This window comes from Oncorhynchus masou, chromosome 28 (assembly GCF_036934945.1).
Source record: "Oncorhynchus masou masou isolate Uvic2021 chromosome 28, UVic_Omas_1.1, whole genome shotgun sequence".
NCBI lineage: Eukaryota > Metazoa > Chordata > Actinopteri > Salmoniformes > Salmonidae > Oncorhynchus > Oncorhynchus masou.
In genome coordinates this window covers 30,983,589-31,002,652 of record NC_088239.1, presented here as the reverse complement: position 1 = coordinate 31,002,652, position 19,064 = coordinate 30,983,589, and the positions used below count along the sequence as shown (strand labels likewise).

General features: G+C 42.8%; 1 pseudogene; it reads left to right on the top strand.

Annotated features, from left to right (window-relative positions):
• The window catches only part of LOC135516974 (phenylalanine--tRNA ligase, mitochondrial-like), a 131,172-nt pseudogene extending 114,869 nt beyond the window's left edge, over positions 1–16,303 (top strand).
• The last annotated feature ends 2,761 nt before the right edge of the window (positions 16,304–19,064 follow it).

Sequence of the window (19,064 nt, the reverse complement as noted above, 5' to 3'; positions counted from 1 at the left end):
TGCCCACGGGCCCTGACCTCCAGGTGGGCCACAGATTGATTTTCTTAGTCACTCTCACTCAGATATCATATTAACAGGGCATAATTCATGGCAAAAATGTTTAGAATTGCAGGAAATCTGTTATAAAATTTCTAAATGTTCTCTCTACCTCATGGCAAAAAGGGGGCATATTTTCATTTGCGTCTCGGGCCATATTTTCTTCTGAAATATTAACACAGAAATACTGGAGATGAATAACTTTTGTTTTGGTGGCGATTTGACACAATTACAATCACGGTCTCTAATTGGACTCACATTTTTCTGGGGTCTCGGTCTTGCCTTGGTCTCGGAACCCTCACCCCCCCCCCCCCCTCCTCCCCTCCCGGTCTCAGTCTTGCCTCAAACTCAATTTGCTCCGGTCTTGGTCTTGAATCGGTCTTGCTTTATATGTAGCACCTGTTAAGGCTCGGGACAATACTGCCCCCTTTGGATGAATTGCGTGCCCATAGTAAACTGAAAAAAAATCTGTCCAAAATTGCTAATATATGCATATAATAATTATTATTGAATAGAAAACACACTAAAGCTTCTAAAACCGTTTGAATTATGTCTGTAAGTATAGCAGAACTCACAGGGCAGCCAATCTTCCAAACTAGTTTTGGCATCCAGAAAGTTGGGGCAGCTTTGACGTCATCGCCCCCACCCTTCCCAACCAGCTATGGATCTGGAAACAGTTTCTATGTCTTCCGCGAGATGTCCTCTATCAGTAGAGCGTTTAATTGTGCAAATCCCACGAGCTTTGACCCTTTGGCAGGCAAAATAGTGAGTGTTGTGAGAAAATACATGCGCTTTCGGGCGCGCGTTGGGCACAGAGCTCCCTTTGTTCCAACTTGCATGAGAAGAAGTCAGATTGTCCGGTTGAATTGAGAATTGTTTTGTATGTTAATAACATCCTAAAGCTTGATTCTGCACTTAGTTTGACCAGTTTAGTCGACATATAATATGTAATTTTGAAGTTTTGATGCACAACTGTTCGGGACCAGAAGTCATTTTGGATGCATTTCAGCTGGAACTTGTAGCATATGCTAATACAAAGACACAAGACTTGAAACCAAACGATGTATTGGGTAAGTATGACTCCTTCCACTACATTCTGATCGAAGACCATCAAAGGTAAGGGAATATTTATGTTGTAATTTTGTGTTTCTGTTGACTCCAACATAGCGGAGAACTATTGCTTATGTCTGAGCGCCGTCTCAGATTATTGAATAGTGAACGATTTCTGTAACGTTAAAAATAAATGTGATAAAGCGATTGCATTAAGATGCAGTGTATCTTTCTAACTATATCTAGAACATGTATATTTAGTCAAAGTTTATGATGTGTATTGCTGTTATCTGGCGTTATAATTTCTCCGGACATTTTTTAGCATTTTCTGAACATGGCGTCAATGTTAACGGAGATTTATGGATATAAATTACATATTATTGAAAAAAACATAAATATACTGTGTAACATGTCCTATTACTGTCATCTGATGAAGATTTTCAAAAGGTTAGTGAATTATTTTTCTTTTTATCCTACGTTTGTGATTGCATCTTTTGTTCGACAAAATGGCTACATATCGTCTGTGTCTTTGTGGTGGTTTGACATAAATATGTGCTATGTTTTCGCCGTAAAACATTTTAGAAATCTGACTCGCTGGGTAGATGAACAAGGTGTTTATCTTTCATTTGAGCTATTGGACTTGTTAATGTGTGGAGGTTAAATATTTCTAAGAATATTTTTGCATTCTGTGTGCCACTTTTTGAGTTGAGCGGGGGGGGGGTGCCCTTGGGGAACGTGTAGCGTGAACACGTTAAAGGGATCCGCTATGGTTACACTATATAGAACCATTTGTATTTAGTGTGTATGGATGCATGCCACAATGCAAAGCAGTAAGCTGGTTTATTTGTCATTTATTAAATGTTTCTTATTGATTTCAATATGGAAGGGAAACCAGGTTCCCGTGTTTGTATGTGGTGTTTCTTGATGAGTATAAGGCAAATTTATTAACTAAATACAAACAATTGTGTTATTCTTGTACCATATTTTTGTGTAAAAATTGTAGCAGTTCATTCAATTGGGGAGGTAAAAAGGGGGCATGGGGGCGGGGCACAGGATGCTCTCCCATGATGAAAGGGGGGGCGTAAACTTAAAAGGTTGAGCAAGCACTGATCTAGCCAATAATTAGCACAAATACAGATGGGCAACCACATGCTTTAGCCTATTTTTTATAGCCACTATATTGCATAATTTATGATACAGGTGATAATGCTTATTACTAAATAGCACAGCAGCCTGATAACATGGGGGTGGCTGATATCATGTATCTCACATCCGGCCGTGATTGGGAGTCCCATAGGGCAGTGCACAATTGGCCCAGCATCGTCCGGGTTTGGCCGGGGTAGGCTGTCATTGTAAATGAGAATTTGTTCTTAACTGACTGCCTAGTTAAATAAAGGATACATGATTTCTAGAAGGGAAAATCACATTTTTTATTTAAATTAATTTTGGAGTATAAAAGTCACTAAATCTGATTTTCTCACAGGCATTCTGTAAAAGGAACGTGAGATAAACTCTACAGCAGGTTCCAGAAAAGAGGTGTGTGCTGTCAGTGTGTGTAAACAGAGATACTGCGTTAACAACATTGCCTCAACTAGTTTGATTGAACTGAGCTCCGTAGTCTGGGTAATGAGAAGGGAGTGGATGCAAAGTACAGCAGAGGGCCTTGGTGGGTTCAGGCTAACTGTGTGTGACCTGCTCACATCATTTTCCTCCCACTGTAATGTGTCTTGGTCTCTGGCAGGGGAATTCAATCAGATGGAGAACGAAGCGTAATGTCTTCTAACCCCTCACTGACCTACTCACACACACACAATCTAGTTGCATACACACTCAGAAGCAAGGCCCTATCCACCTGCCACGTTGTGGTGTGAATCATGTCGGCTGTTGATCTCTGCACTCTCCACCTAAGCTTTATCTCGGCAGCCTGCCATGATGACGACAGTAAGGGCCACGTTATTACTTGAGCTCTGGCTCGCCGCTCCATCCAGAGCCGCCGCTGCACTCCGGCTGCCCACGCGGGATTTATCCCAGACCATCAATATCTCACTGGCCGGGGCCTCGCTTCTAGGGGAGGGAGGGTTTATTACTCATATATTCTGAGCCTGGGACTCCAGGCCCCGACTGGAGGTTCAAGTCGTAAAGGCAAATACTGGAAAATCCCCCCCCCCCCCCGCGGAGATCCCGGGCTTTGAGTTATGTACAGTGCCGAAGCAAGACCCCAGGCGAAGAGGAAGCAGCAGCCGCGTGTTAGCCTCTGATCCTTCGACAAACAATCGCCGTCCCCATGTACCGTTGTCCTCTTAAAGGTAGTTAGTGTCTTCAAGTATGATAAACCTTGGCAAGCAATGTTTCCTTTTCCTCCTGGTCACTGTGGTTACTGATAGAGAAAAGTAGACATGCTTTATTACTCTAGCTACCATCACATGGCTGTGTGTGCAGTAGCTCGCTATAGGCTAGCTGTGAGGATTTGTTGCTGGTTCCTCAAGACCAACCAGTGATCGGATCATTCCTTTCTGTGTAAATGCTTCTGGTACTGTATCTCAAGGTAACAGCATCCGCACTGCTTTCGCTCATCCAAATCAAAAGCTCCATCCATCTGCAGGTATGGGCGTGTTGTGGACCACGCGACTGTCCCATTATGGACCGTCTTCAAATCAGGGGCCCATCCCGTCTCTAATTCACAGGAAAGGCTCAACGGCAGCTTGCGATCGGAAAAGATGGCAAGTAGGCAACTGTGTAAGCGAGCGACGGAAGCGCTTTCATATTGACAAATAATTGACAGACCATCCCCGAGCACGAGTACATTTCCTGATGAATTAGTCACCTGTTAAATCATTGACATCTCCTTGTTAATGCTTTGCTTTTTTCGGAAGCCTGGTCCCAGATCTGTTTATGCTGTCTTGCCATTGGTATGACAATGGCATAAGGAGTTGGCAAGAGAGCAGCACATCTGGGACCAGGCTACCTTTTTAAACTATCTACTGGGGAAATGCTGAATGTCCTAAGGGCCCCTCTCCCTCCAGGGTGTTTCACCACCTGAGCCTGCTCTTTAATGCCTTAATTGACACCTCTCTCGCTCATCTCCACCCCTCTTCCTCAGCAAACAACCCACGCTAAAAACAAATTAATTCAAAAAGCAGCACATGCACATTGCGAACTGTTTGACTCGACTGACGCTGATCACCTGAAACAAGATAGAGTACATTTAATAATAGATATGTGGCCCAAACACAGAAAGATTTTGATTTGCTTAATTTGTTTTTATTTTAGTAGTATGAAAGCTGATAGTACCCAGAGTTGCTACATTTCATACTGAAAAAGAATGCATCTAATTGACTATAAGCTGATTTTCAACACAGTCAGTGATTTTTTTTTGCTCATAGTTTGTGTACTGTATGTCGTAACGTTGGTGCCTCTTCTAACTTCTTCATTGAGTACGTTTACATGCACACTAGTAACTCGATATGAAACTAAATATGGTAGTAGGCAGATTATGCAACAGTCAAGTGAACACTTTGCTCTGCTTCTCTTAGTCGGTGTAAGGTCAAAATCAAAGTAAGCATACGCCGATTAAAACAGCTAATTGTTCTGAGCAATCTTTCAAATGATTAGGACATGTAAACTCCTTAGTCTGCGTTCCAGATGTGTATTTGATCTGTGAATGTGCTAGCACCAGCCGAGCGAGTCTCCCTCTTTAGCGCGAGTGAAGTGTGTTCGGGAACAACTGATCTTAGATGTGGTTTTCACATACAAACTTCATATGTCCGAACTGAGATCCCAAATGTGCTTCCCAAAAATAATATGTTCTCTGTGGTAGAATGTTCATTTTGATTGGCGATTTCCTGCATTTATCACGGTATATTATCAGGTAGCCAGATTTGAGATGTGTCCATGTAAATAGGATTAATAGGTAAATCGTTCTTCTTGCAAAGCATGGAAATGTTTTAATCAAACTATTATATTAATCTGTCCATCCACAATAATCGCAATATTGTGTGCATGCAACCATAGTCATTGACAGTGGGTTGAACTGGACCTGAAGTTCAATCTTTTTCATCAAGGTTTTCAGTTAGTTATTTTTCTTTTTTTTGTGTCTGCAATTCAGCTTTTAGCTGCAAATGTGAAGAACACACCCTAACCAATAATAATGAAACCTTATATGACCGTTGCAATGCCCATCGCAATTACAGTTTTTTTCGATTGCTAAACGACAGTGGGCACAACTGGAGTCACATGTGCAAAACTCAAACCACAGTCTGCACTACCAACAGTCACCTGAGCTAAACAGTTCACATCACCTGCAAAACTCATTCCAAGCAACACAACTCTTAACACATGGCTCAAAACACGCTCAGTGCATTCAAACGCTATGCACAACCCTCACTGAGATAACACACACTGTCACTCAGAACAAACTGAGAGTAAAAACACTAGCATCAAACACCAATACAGAAAATACAAACTTTTCACCTTTACAGTTTGAACAATTTCAGTGACTTCATACAAAGTAATATTTTCTTCAAAGAAAAGAGTGACATTCTTTCGCATGATTTATTAAAATTTTTAGAACATAACAATTCTTTAAGGTAAATGAAAATGAGCAGTTTGCTTCAATAGTCTGTAGTAATTTATGGAATTACAGTAATGAGAAAAAAAAGGTAGAAACTAAAAGTACATACTGTAATTCGAACAAATAATTGAGGGGCTAATCCTGCCTCTCTCTAGCATCAGGCCACAGGTTTTCTTCAACATCACATCTAATGTTTTCTCTTGCCATGCACCTGGGGAAGAACCTTCTGGAGTGCCTTATCCATCCCTGGCAGTCCTCTGGACTCGTGTCCTCACATTCAGCACGCATGGCTTCCAAAAGAGAGACATTTGGTCATGGGTGAGGTGGGTGAATATGCAAACAAAACATCATTGGCCATTGCAGCTGCAGAGTGGTGATATTTCCCCCCTTTTGCCTGGAACCTCCACAGTGGCCCTTTGACCATTGCAGAACATTCCTTCCTCTGTGGCCCTTGACCTAGTGTTTTGGCAAGGTTAAATCCAGCTTCATCGGTAAATACAAATGAATGTGGTCTTTCCAGTGCTTCCACCTCCATTACTCTTTGAAAAACAGTAAGTGCACAGTTTTACTGTAGAAATGCTCATGTTTATTTTTACTGTAAATATTTTGTATTGCTGTGTACGTCACCTCAGACGTCTTACCTGGACATATTGGTATCTTTGCTCTTTTACCCGTTCACTGTTTCTCTCGAATGGTACAGTGTATAACTGTTTCATTGTGACTTGGTGTTTCTTTAGGACTCGAGCAATAGTTGTTCTGCTGACAGAATTAACATTTTTAAATATATCATTATCAGCCAGCACTCTATCTTGAATCTCCCTCAGTTTTATTGCGTTGTTGACAACAACCATGTCAACAATAGCATTTTCCTGCGCATCTGAAAATATTTTTCCTCTTCCCCCTGTTGGGGACAGCCTTTGGGTCCTGTTGTAAAAATAGATTTTATAGTCAAACTTACTGTAATATGTATCTGTGTAAATATTCTATAATTGCAATACAAAATAGATTCCTGTAATGTTTTCATTTACTGTAAGGATGTAACTCTCACCTGTTTGTATGATGGAAAATTCGCATTACAGATGCCACTGTGGATCTTTGCAGATTGGGTTGCACCCTCAACCCTGCCTCTCTCAATGAGAGACCATGGTTCACGACATGGTCTATAAGTGTAGCCCTTATTTCATCTGAAATAACAGCTCTTTGTCTTCTTTGTCTTCCTCCATGCATCCACCCTCTCCCTGCCACCCTTCTCCCTCCACGAACCCATCTTTCTTGTTCCATTTCCAAAATGAGTCTTTCTGAGCTCTACCTATATATACTGTAATATGTGTGTGTGTTCACTAACAAGTCTAAAACAAGACACCTGCTTAGCCTTTCAGCTGAAATTGCAATCAGCAGTGTTTGAAAGGCACAAGGCTGAAATCTATTCCGTTTTGAATGTGTGGTTCACAGTTTTGACAGCAGTGTGTTAGCATTTGAACAAAGTGCTGTAAATCCACAGTGTTGTGCAGGTTGTGGTTAAAGTCATGGGATAAGTGTGTAGAGTTTTGAAAACTGTGTTCAAGCAATGAAAAACGAACTAGAGTTTGGTCCACATGAACTGCTGCTGTGCAGACTGTAGTTAGAGTTTTGCACATGTGACTCCAGTTGTGTCCACTGTCATTTAGCAATTGAAAAAAACTGTAACTGTACCATTCGAGAGAAACAGTGAACGGGTAAAAGAGCAAAGATACCAATATGTCCAGGTAAGACGTCTGAGGTGACGTACACAGCAATACAAAATATTTACAGTAAAAATAAACATGAGCATTTCTACAGTAAAACTGTGCACTTACTGTTTTTCAAAGAGTAATGGAGGTGGAAGCACTGGAAAGACCACATTCATTTGTATTTACCACATGAAGCTGGATTTAACCTTGCAAAACACGCAGAGGAAGGAATGTTCTAGGTCAAAGGGCCACTGTGGAGGTTCCAGGCAAAAGGGGGGGGAAATATCACCATGTGCGCTGCAATGGCCAATGATGGTTTGCTTCAACACCCACATGACCAAATGTCTCTTTTGGAAGCCATGCGTGCTGAATGTGAGGACACGAGTCCAGAGGACTGCCAGGGATGGATAAGGCACTCCAGAAGGTTCTTCCCCAGGTGCATGGCAAGAGAAAACATTAGATGTGATGTTGAAGAAAACTTTTGGCCTGATGCTAGAGAGAGGCAGGATTAGCCCTCAATTATTTGTTCGAATTACAGTATGTACTTTTAGTTTCTACCTTTTTTTTCATTACTGTAATTCCATAAATTACTACAGACTATTGAAGCAAACTGCTCATTTTCATTTACCTTAAAGAATTGTTATGTTCTAAAAAAAATTTTAATAAATCATGCGAAAGAATGTCACTCTTTTCTTGAAGAAAATATTACTTTGTATGAAGTCACTGAAATTGTTCAAACTGTAAAGGTGAAAAGTTTGTATTTTCTGTATTGGTGTTTGATGCTAGTGTTTTTACTCTCAGTTTGTTCTGAGTGACAGTGTGTTATCTCAGTGAGGGTTGTGCATAGTTTGAATGCACTGAGCGTGTTTTGAGCCATGTGTTAAGAGTTGTGTTGCTTGGAATGAGTTTTGCAGGTGATGTGAACTGTTTAGCTCAGGTGACTGTTGGTGAAGACTGTGGTTTGAGTTTTTTTTAAATATATCATTATCAGCCAGCACTCTATCTTGAATCTCCCTCAGTTTTATTGCGTTGTTGACAACAACCATGTCATCAATAGCATTTTCCTGCGCATCTGAAAATATTTTTCCTCTTCCCCCTGTTGGGGACAGCCTTTGGGTCCTGTTGTAAAAATAGATTTTATAGTCAAACTTACTGTAATATATATCTGTGTAAATATTCTATAATTGCAATACAAAATAGATTCCTGTAATGTTTTCATTTACTGTAAGGATGTAACTCTCACCTGTTTGTATGATGGAAAATTCGCATTACAGATGCCACTGTGGATCTTTGCAGATTGGGTTGCACCCTCAACCCTGCCTCTCTCAATGAGAGACCATGGTTCACGACATGGTCTATAAGTGTAGCCCTTATTTCATCTGAAATAACAGCTCTTTGTCTTCTTTGTCTTCCTCCATGCATCCACCCTCTCCCTGCCACCCTTCTCCCTCCACGAACCCATCTTTCTTGTTCCATTTCCAAAATGAGTCTTTCTGAGCTCTACCTATATATACTGTAATATGTGTGTGTGTTCACTAACAAGTCTAAAACAAGACACCTGCTTAGCCTTTCAGCTGAAATTGCAATCAGCAGTGTTTGAAAGGCACAAGGCTGAAATCTATTCCGTTTTGAATGTGTGGTTCACAGTTTTGACAGCAGTGTGTTAGCATTTGAACAAAGTGCTGTAAATCCACAGTGTTGTGCAGGTTGTGGTTAAAGTCATGGGATAAGTGTGTAGAGTTTTGAAAACTGTGTTCAAGCAATGAAAAACGAACTAGAGTTTGGTCCACATGAACTGCTGCTGTGCAGACTGTAGTTAGAGTTTTGCACATGTGACTCCAGTTGTGTCCACTGTCATTTAGCAATTGAAAAAAACTGTAAAACAGCGTTCCAATTATTAGGTCTTCATCTGGTCATTACCTAAAATAAATGTCTCCTGTTGGAAGGACATCATTACAATGGCGTTATCCATTTTAATAGAGGTGATTTTAGTGGGACACCCACACACCTAGAGCCGATGAGTAGGGTAAACATGTTTGTAAATACACATCAACATCTCCAATGGTATATCCCTCTACAGAGACCTTGTCAGTGGTAAGCTAGCTGTGACATCAAACCCCTACCGCTCTGTTCCACATCAACATCTCCAATGGTATATCCCTCTACAGAGACCTTGTCAGTGGTAAGCTAGCTGTGACATCAAACCCCTACCGCTCTGTTCCAGGCAGCGATGCATTTATGGAATGATTATCATACTCATAATCATGTGGCCCCCTGTGTGTCTTGTATCCAGCCTCCCACTGGCCCTACTGGATGCCTGCTTCATTTGGCCCCACCACCGTGATGTGCATGGAAGCACACGTATTATCTCTTTTTCCCCAGATCCATCTATTGATAGATAGAAGTGTTTCCCCCTCTTTTGTGACAGGAGATCTTAATAATTAAATCGCTGCCGTTCCACCGGGAGACTTCTTCTCCTGCTCGTCTGAGCTTGAATTTTAATTCGGGGCCTCAGCATAGCTTCTTGTTCTCATCGTGAGAGAATCTCTCTCCCTCTCTTTTTCTTTCTTTCTTTCTTTCTTTCTTTCTTTCTTTCTTTCTTTCTTCCTTTCTTTCTTTCTTTCTTTCTTCCTTTCTTCCACTTTATTTAGGCACATTATTTTGTCATGTGCAATGTGTCTCTTCCACTCATTGTCTTGGAGATCTGTGCAGATGCAGATAGGGGAGAGATGCTGTTGAATTTAACATGAAGGGAATGTGAGCGACTGGTGCACCAGGTGGTTCCTCCGGATTTGTGTGTCTAAATGAGATTCAGTGTTTCAGCACTTTCTCAGTCGAGGGTTGAGGATTTGCTGACAACCCCCCCCCCCCCCCCCCCCAACCCCCCCCCCCCCCCCCCTCCCCCCCTCCCCACCTTGTTTTACAGTACGAAGGGTTAACAAATTCTGTCAAAATGAAAGGCTAATATCAACTATGCACACTTATAGTTGATCTAGTCTAAACCAAGGTGGACCAAGTCCTCACATCATTAGTAACCTTGCATGACACTGAAACATTTAATTGCCCTGGACTGAAAGCTATACGTGTCAGTTACTTTAGCATATGTGTTGCACACTGACTTTGCACAGCTTTTCTTTAACCATTTGCATGACTGGACAAACAAGCACACACAAAGATTTCCGGCTTCTCCTCTTCTTTGGTTTGGTATTTCCAAAGACCCTCCTCCCCACCCCTCCAAAACAAGTGTTAGGGGCCACATGTTGACCAGAAGTGAGCCAGTAACAGCAAAACTGCTAAAAAGAAAAGACTAGCCCATTATCATCCAACCTGGCCCTGTTGCGTAACCATTGGACAAAGATGAGTTCTCCCGCTCTGAAAAAAAAATAGGGAGTGTTGTTCTTGTAACCCTACTTGTCTGTTGGGTCCAATTAGAAAATGAATGACTTGTCGGATTAATAAAGAAAGGTCGAGAGGGCGGAATAGGAACGTTTAATGGAATGCAAATTGATTTCTGTGCCCACATCTCTTCCAAGCTAGGTGAAGATGTGAACCGAAGGCTGCCATCGAGGGAACAGGCCTTTCTTCCGCCACCTACCTTTCATTAGGGCCGGCGGACGCAGATTAGTGTTCAGACCTGAGCCAGATCCTCTTACAGAGGTACCACTATGTCTTCTTCTACTGCTAACACATAGCTGTCATCTATATCTAGCACTAATGAGGGTAGACATCCTGAGAGACGCACATTTTCCCCTCATTTGTGATTTCTCAGTAACTGAACTCACATTTTGTGTGTTCTTTGCCAGACTGCGATGTCATCTCTTTTGTTCAACAAAGCGCCACATTTTGGAAATCGCATGTACTATTGGGGTGACTGTGTGTGTGATTTATAGAAAGCATTTTTTTCACTCTCACAACCACATTGGCAAAACCACGCCATCATGAAAAAAAGAGAGCCCGTCTTAGAGTCTTTGAAGTGAAAAGATATTGAGATTTCCTCTTCAACAGACGAGACTGTACAGAAACTCATCCCAAAGACTAAGAGAAAGACAAAAGAAGCCCAAACACATCCACGTTGTGAAAACCTGATCCAGCATCGCTAAATGTGTATCGCATGACTACCCCAGTGCCTTGTGGGTTACTAGCAGTACTGCTTGACATCATTCACATAGCTTGGAGTCTGGAGAGTCCCCGGTCTGCTCCTTTTTCCTCTCTTCTCGGAATATAATCCCAGGAAGAACTAACAGCCCTTTCATGGGTGTTGTCTCAGTGAGCAGCCTTCCCCCGTTCCCCCGTGAATGAAACACTACACTCATCTTTTTGCTGCCCATCCCCAGGCCTAAAGCAACATACACAACATGAAAATGAATGCTTATTCCTGCAGCCCCAAAATCCCCCTGGATCTGCAAATTGCCTCAGATAAACCCTCGATCTGATGAGGCATGTGATTGATATACCTTGTACGACCGTTGTGCTTTTTTTGTTGTAAGACTTTGTTGTAAGAATTCTTGGCAAGGTTGCCGATACATTACATTGCATGATAATGCAAATCCCATGCTCCCTTAGTCAATGAACTGTCTCAGTTTAGAAGTGGCCTACATATCATGATGCATGTTTATAATGTGTCGGGTTTGAAGCACCTATTTCATCATGGTTATTTTCAGAGAAAGGATGAAGGATGGCTTAGATGTATCCCCCCAGTTCTTGTTTGAGGGGTTTCGAGAATAATGTAAATTGGATGCAGAGAGTCTCTATGCTCCGCTCAGTATGACATCAGAGTAAAAAAGCAACAGAGAGAAAAGGAGACAATAGAAAACAAAGCTTTAAGAAAAAAATGCAAACTGAAAAGACAAAGAAGTGTATGCAAATGCAGAGGATGTTCCGAATCCTGTATGCCGCAGTTACTCAAGATTATTTAGCAATTACATTGGTGCGTATAGGATAACATGCCTCTGGACTATAGATGAATTACTTGAAAATATAGCATGTTTAGTAGGACATGAGATTGTTTGAGGGTGGGAAAACATCTGGAATGTGAAGAGGCTGGAGTGGCTGTATAGGACATTTAAAGTGTGTTGTGCTATACCGACCAGACATACAGTATATGGACTCCAAGTGTGTGTGTGTGTGTGTGTGTGTGTGTGTGTGTGTGTGTGTGTGTGTGTGTGTGTGTGTGTGTGTGTGTGTGTGTGTGTGTGTGTGTGTGTGTGTGTGTGTGTGTGTGTGTGTGTGTGTGTGTGTGTGTGTGTGTGTAAGTCAGAGTGTTGGAGACAGAGGGGAAGAGAGAGAGCAAGAAAAGGGTGCATGATTGTCCCAGGCTAATGGGAGCAGTCTTCTCTCTAGCTGACTGGAACCAATTAGAGTGGGTTTCCTGCTTTGGCACTGTGCCTCCTCCCATCTTTTTTTCCCTCAGCCCAGCCCAACTCCTCCAAACATCCCCCTAAACATTGCTGATCTCATCACTCTGTCACTCGCTCTGTCGCTCTTGTGACTGTAGATACATAACAAGCCTGAGCCCTTTACCCAATAGACAAAACTGGTTTTAATGATTACAACCACATTACAACCAGTTTGTAAGTCAGTTTGTATCGCAGTTTGTAACACTTTGTCTGCAGGATACCCTCTTCACTCACTGAAAATAGGTCTTCTCACTCCTGAATTTCTAAAAAGAGTAGCCTGGAGAGTCACACAACATGTAATTAACAAAATCACAGCGTGTGTCCGGAGAACTGCATTTGTTTGACCTCATATTTTATTGAAGAATGATAATACATTTCGTTTTGACATTGTCAGCTGATGTGCTGTAAGTCTGACTAGAGTTTCCTGTGCGACCAAGCTTGTTGTGCTTCACGACATAACTCTTTCTGAACATACATTCCCGATTACAGTACTCCAATCTTTGTCAGATTATTTTCTCACATCTGCCCCATCCTCCGTGCTTTTCTCCCTTTTGGAAGAAGCCTCTGTGAATAACCCACAGCCGGGAGTCTCACTGTAAACAAAATTCTGCAGGGCAATAAAAATGGAGACTGCTACAATAAAAAGCAATTGTTGTGTATGTTTGGATCACTGTTCTCTTCCTGCGCTCGCTGAATTATTGAACACCTGTGCGTTTGGTGGAAATGTCAGATGCTCTTTTTGCTGAGACAGAGGGGGGAGGAGGAGGGAGAGAAAGAGAGGGGAAACAAGAGAAGCTATGCGTAAACCATCCGCCATCAAAGAAATGCCTTTTCTAACAGGGCGTCATATCTGATCATTGATTATTTTCAATGGGCTTGCACCCTGAATAATTTATTTCTCCATTATCAAGTCGGAATCGCCTCAGGAAATGTCCCTCCTCTCCCGTATAGTTTTGGGCTGCTTGCTATTATCATTGATTCACAGTTCTGGTTTGGAGCTAATTCCATTAGCTCATTAATTTGCATTTCTACGTGAAGTATTGTCCTCTGTTGACATGTCGAGTCAATGATGGAGGGAGAGGGAGAAGAACAGTGGGAAAGCTCAGAGCTGCTTTTGGCTGTGTGTGTGTGTGTGTGTGTGTGTGTGTGTGTGTGTGTGTGTGTGTGTGTGTGTGTGTGTGTGTGTGTGTGTGTGTGTGTGTGTGTGTGTGTGTGTGTGTGTGTGTGTGTGTGTGTGTGTGTGTGTGTGTGTGTGTGTGTGCGACATGTGAAGCAAGCATATGTGTCCCAGGGGCAATCAGTGGTGGCCTAAATTTGTCAGGGTTGATATTTGCGAAGCTGCCCATAGTAGCTCTCTGGCTGAGAGGGTGAGGGACGGCACCAGCCAGACGAAGCCTACACCAGCTAGCTGTGCTGGAATCCATAGGCTAGTGAGGGGGACTGGAAAACTGTGTCCTGTGTTTCTGCTGCCACTTTAAGGGGGAAAAAAACATTTCCAGCCTATTAATAACCAACTCAACTAGTTATTTTCTGTGTTTTCTCTCCTCTCCTCTTCCCCGTATTAATTCATGTATTTTCTCCTTGTGTTTCCCTATAAAGAAGATGTCGGCCCGATAGACCAATTATCTCTTTCCTCTAAATTATATTTTCTAATCTGTCAGTCACCTCCCGATGATGTTCCCCGGAGATCACACTCTCTCAGGCTACTGCTATTCTTAGCGTGGCAGCCCGCGAGGAGGGAGTTATCTGTGAAACAAGGTTGCCCTTTCAGAGAGTAGAGTACGGGAGCAAGAGACACTGCCGGCACAGCCCCTGCCACCGTATAGAACACTGTAAAGTCGCGAAAGATGGAAAAACGTAATCTATTCTCCTGTCCGCTGGAGAGAAGTGAAAGGCAAGAGTGTATCTCCCGTTTATGGGTCTGAAGGGTCTCCTGATTAAACGTAGCTAAGGCCCAGGCTCCCTTTCAACCCGGCCCGAGTGTTGCCGCCGCTGCGTCAGTCGTCGTGGCAGCGTCTCATTTCTAGTGGATGTCTGTGGTGTCAGGGAAAAGAGCTTGCCTATGTTTTCACAGTAATGAGCAGCAATCGTCTGCACCGTTTTAGAAAATGAGCCCCCGTGTTGTTATGAGTGGCAACTTGAATGTTGTTACTCCGTGACACTTCACAGGCATAGTCTGTGAAGTCTCTGCTGTGGCCTTGACAAATGACGAGTTAATTGTCTTGTGTCGTCTCACTGAACTGGTAGTAGGAAGTATAAACAGCTTTCTGACGCCCAGTGTTTGCATATTACATTACATTTGAGACATTTAGCAGACGCTCTTATCCAGAGCGTCTTACAGTTAGTGCATTCATCTTAAGATACTGTGGCTAGGTGGGACAACCTTATATCACAGTTATAGTAAGTACATTTTTCCTTAATAAATCAGTGGAGTTAGAGATAGTAAGGGGAAGAGAGTCAAGTGCGAGTGGTAGTTCACGAAAGGCATCCCTTTTGAGGGGGGTGGGTGCTGTGCCGAGGAAGGCTTTTGACATGCGCCCTTAGTCACCACTTCTCTGTTTGCATTATTATCTCTGCAGCAGCAGTGTCGTCCTGACAGTGGGACTCTGCTGGTATGAACCCGATTCTAAATAGGCTTTTCTAGGGGATCCCATGGGGTTTGGGCTGTGGAATCCCAAGGCTCTGTCTTTCAGAAGTCTTCTCTCAGACATTTTGTGTTAGCTAGGTGCTCTGGGGCACAATACAAAATCTCAGCCGTTGGTTTCAATGAGCCCTGAAATATGGAAATGACAAAAGGCACATGCTTAGCCTTTTAATACTACTGTTGTTCATGTCTTTTTCCTTTGCTGTACTCTGAAGATTGTCATTTCTGTCCCCGAGAGAGACATGGACTGTGTGTGAGTGGCGTTCGTGTGCGTGCATGTGTGCGCAATCCAGTATCTTGACTATTGTAGGCTAGTCCTAACTACTGTGGTCCCATGTAGTTCCGTTGGCAGAGCATGGAGCTTGCAACGTCAGTGTTGTGGGTTCAATTCCCATGTTGGTCCATTCTGAAAGAATGTATGCCCTCAATACTGTAAGTTGCTCTGGATAAATGTGAATGTATCATGTCTTTTCATGCCTATCAGGAATAGAGGGACATGTGACAATTGAATATTGTTAAGCATCGTATGATCTAATTGGGATTGTCAATTTGGATGTCACTGGAGAGGTCAAACATAGCTCTGGCATTTAGGTTTTTTGTGTTCATCATTCTGCATTACAGATTTCCAAAAATCTATGTATTTTTGAATGATGTTCGTGAAGTTTAAATTCCTAAATCGACTACTATTCTGTGACTTACAACCTCCCTTGAGCTCTCTGTCCTCCTAACCTTGTTCTCTCTCTACTTCTCGCTCTGCAGGATGCAGAAGCACAGCCAGTGTTACCGCATCACCTACCGCCACATGGAGAAGACCCTAACCCAGGAGGAGGTGCGCTTTCTCAACACCGCCATAGAGCACACTGCCGAGCAGGAACTGCACGTAAAGTGGCAGTACTGAGACACCCTCCGCCGCCCCCTCACGTGGGTTGTGTTTTGTGAGAGCAAAAGGGGGGGATTGTTTAAAAACATGCACAACTTTGAAAAAGGTATTTTCATTTTCTCTTTTAAATTGTTTGTTTCTGTGTGCCCTACGGAACATAAGCATGAGGAGGGCTAGTTATGGTGACCCTATTAGACCCACACCAGAGGTCACGAGTCATGACCGCAATCAAATTCCATATGACCGTTTAGTCACGGTAACTAGGCTTCTAACTAGCCTACCAAACTTGCAACTGCCTGGTACTCAGCACTCTATGTTCCCTCTGATCACTCTGACATCAATGCAAATGTTATCGAAAATCTAATCAAACACTTAATGAGAGCCCATGAGCTCATGTTAGGCAAAATTTGTATAGGCTATGAAATTGCATGAGAAAACACGTTTTGATGGCCTCTATTAAAAGGATGAGGATCCCATCAGCTTTCTATAGGCTACTTTATTTATTTGTCAACTTTCCGAATATTAAGCACATTGCCTCTCTTTAAAACAGGATTATAGCATACACCAGGTAGGCATGAAAATGGCATGAAAATGAACCATGGGAAAAACATAATATATTTGCTATTTAAGTGCATAGATGACATGTACTTTTTCCGCTGCCCATGTTTCGAGACAGGTGCATGATAGTGGTCCATTCTAAATAAAAACAAATTTCACACATATTAATTAGTACAGTGCCTTCAGAAAGTATTCAGACCCCTTGACCTTTTCCACATTTTGTTACGTTACAGCCTTATTCTAAAATGGATAAAATAATAGTTTTTTCTCAGCAATCTACACAAAATACCCATAACAAAGCCAAAAAAGGTCTGGTGATTTTTTTACAAATTTATGAAAAATTAAAAACAGAACTACCTAATTAACCAGCCGCAACCGGGAGGTCTGTGGGGCGACGCACAATTGGCCTAGCGTCGTCCGGGTTAGGGAGGGCTTGGCCGGTGGGAATATCCTTGTCTCATCGTGCACCAGTTACTCCTGTGGCACGCCAGGTGCAGTGCACGCTAACCAAGGTTGCCAGGTGCATGGTGTTTCCTCCGACACATTGGTGCGGCTGGCTTCCGGGTTGGATGCACGCTGTGTTAAGAAGCAGTGCGGCTTGTTTGGGTTGTATATCAGAGGACGCATGACTTTCAATCTCCATCTCTCTCGAGCCTGTATGGGAGTTGTAGTGATGAGACAAGATAGTAGCTACTAAAACAATTGGATAAAAAAATGTTATTAATAATTGTTGTTTTTTTCCCCTCATCGGTTCACAATACATCATAATGACAAAGCAAAAACTCTTTTAGATAACAGCCTCGAGTCTTCTTGGGTATGATGCTACAAGCTTGGCACACCTGTATTTGAGGAGTTTCTCCCATTCTTCCCTGCCAATCCTCTCAAGTTCTGTCAGGTTGGATGGTGAGCATTGCTGCACAGATATTGTTAGGTCTCCCCAGAGATGTTTGATCGGGTTCAAGTCCGGGCTCTGGCTGGGCCACACAAGGAAATTCAGAGACTTGTCCTGAAGCCACTCCTGTGTTGTCTTGGCTGTGTGCTTAGGGTCATTATCCTGTTGAAAGGTGAACCTTCACCCGGGTGTGAAGTCCTGAGCTCTCTGAAGCAGGTTTTCATCAAGGATCTCTCTGTACTTTGCTCCGTTCATCTTTCCCTTGATCCTGACTCGTCTCCCAGTACCTCATCTCCCAGTACCTCCCAGTACCAGCTGAAAAACATCCCCGCAGCATGATGCTGCCACCACCATGCTTCATCGTAGGGATGGTATTAGCCAAGTGATGAGCTGTGCCTGATTTCCTCCAGACGCTTGGCATTCAGGCCAAAGAGTTCAATCTTGTTTTCATCAGACCTTGTTTCTCATGGTCTAAGAGTTTTTAGGTGCTTTTGGCAAACTCCAAGCGGGCTGTCATGTACCTTTTACTGAGGAGTGACTTCCGTCTGGCCACTCTATCATAAAGGCCTGATTGGTGGAGTAGTGTAGGGATGCTTGTCCTTCTGGAAGGTTCTCCCATCTCCACAGAGGATATGGCTCTGTCAGATATGGCTCTGTCAGAGGGACCATTGGGTTCTTGGTCACCTCCCTGACCAAGGCCCTTCTTCCCCGATTGCTCAGTTTGGCTGGGCGGCCAGCACTAGGAAGAGTCTTGGTGGTTACAATCTACTTCCATTTAAGAATGATGGAGGCCACTGTTTTCTTGCAGACCTTTAATGCTGCAGACATGTTTTGTTACCCTTCCCTGGAGTTGTGCGTTGACACAATCCTGTCTACAGACAATTCCTTCAACCTCATGACTTGGTTTTTGCTCTGAAATGCAGTGTCAACTGTGAGACCTTATATAGAGAGGCCTTTCCAAATTGTATTTATTTATTTTACCTTTATTTAACTAGGCAAGTCAGTTAAGAACAAATTCTTATTTTCAATGACGGCCTAGGGGGCAGAACGACAGATTCAGCTCTGGGATTTGAACTTGCAACCTTTCGGTTACTCTAACCACTAGGCCACCCTGCCGCCCCAATCACGTACAATCAATTGATTTTACCACGGGTGGACTCCAATCAAGTTGTAGAAACATCTCAAGGATGATCAATGGAAACAGGATGCACCTGAGCTCAATTTCGAGTCGCATCATGCAGCCTTAGAATGTATTAAAAATCTTACCACAACATTTGTATCACAACTAAAGTTGCATAAATATCCCTAAATTAAGCAAATAGGAGGACC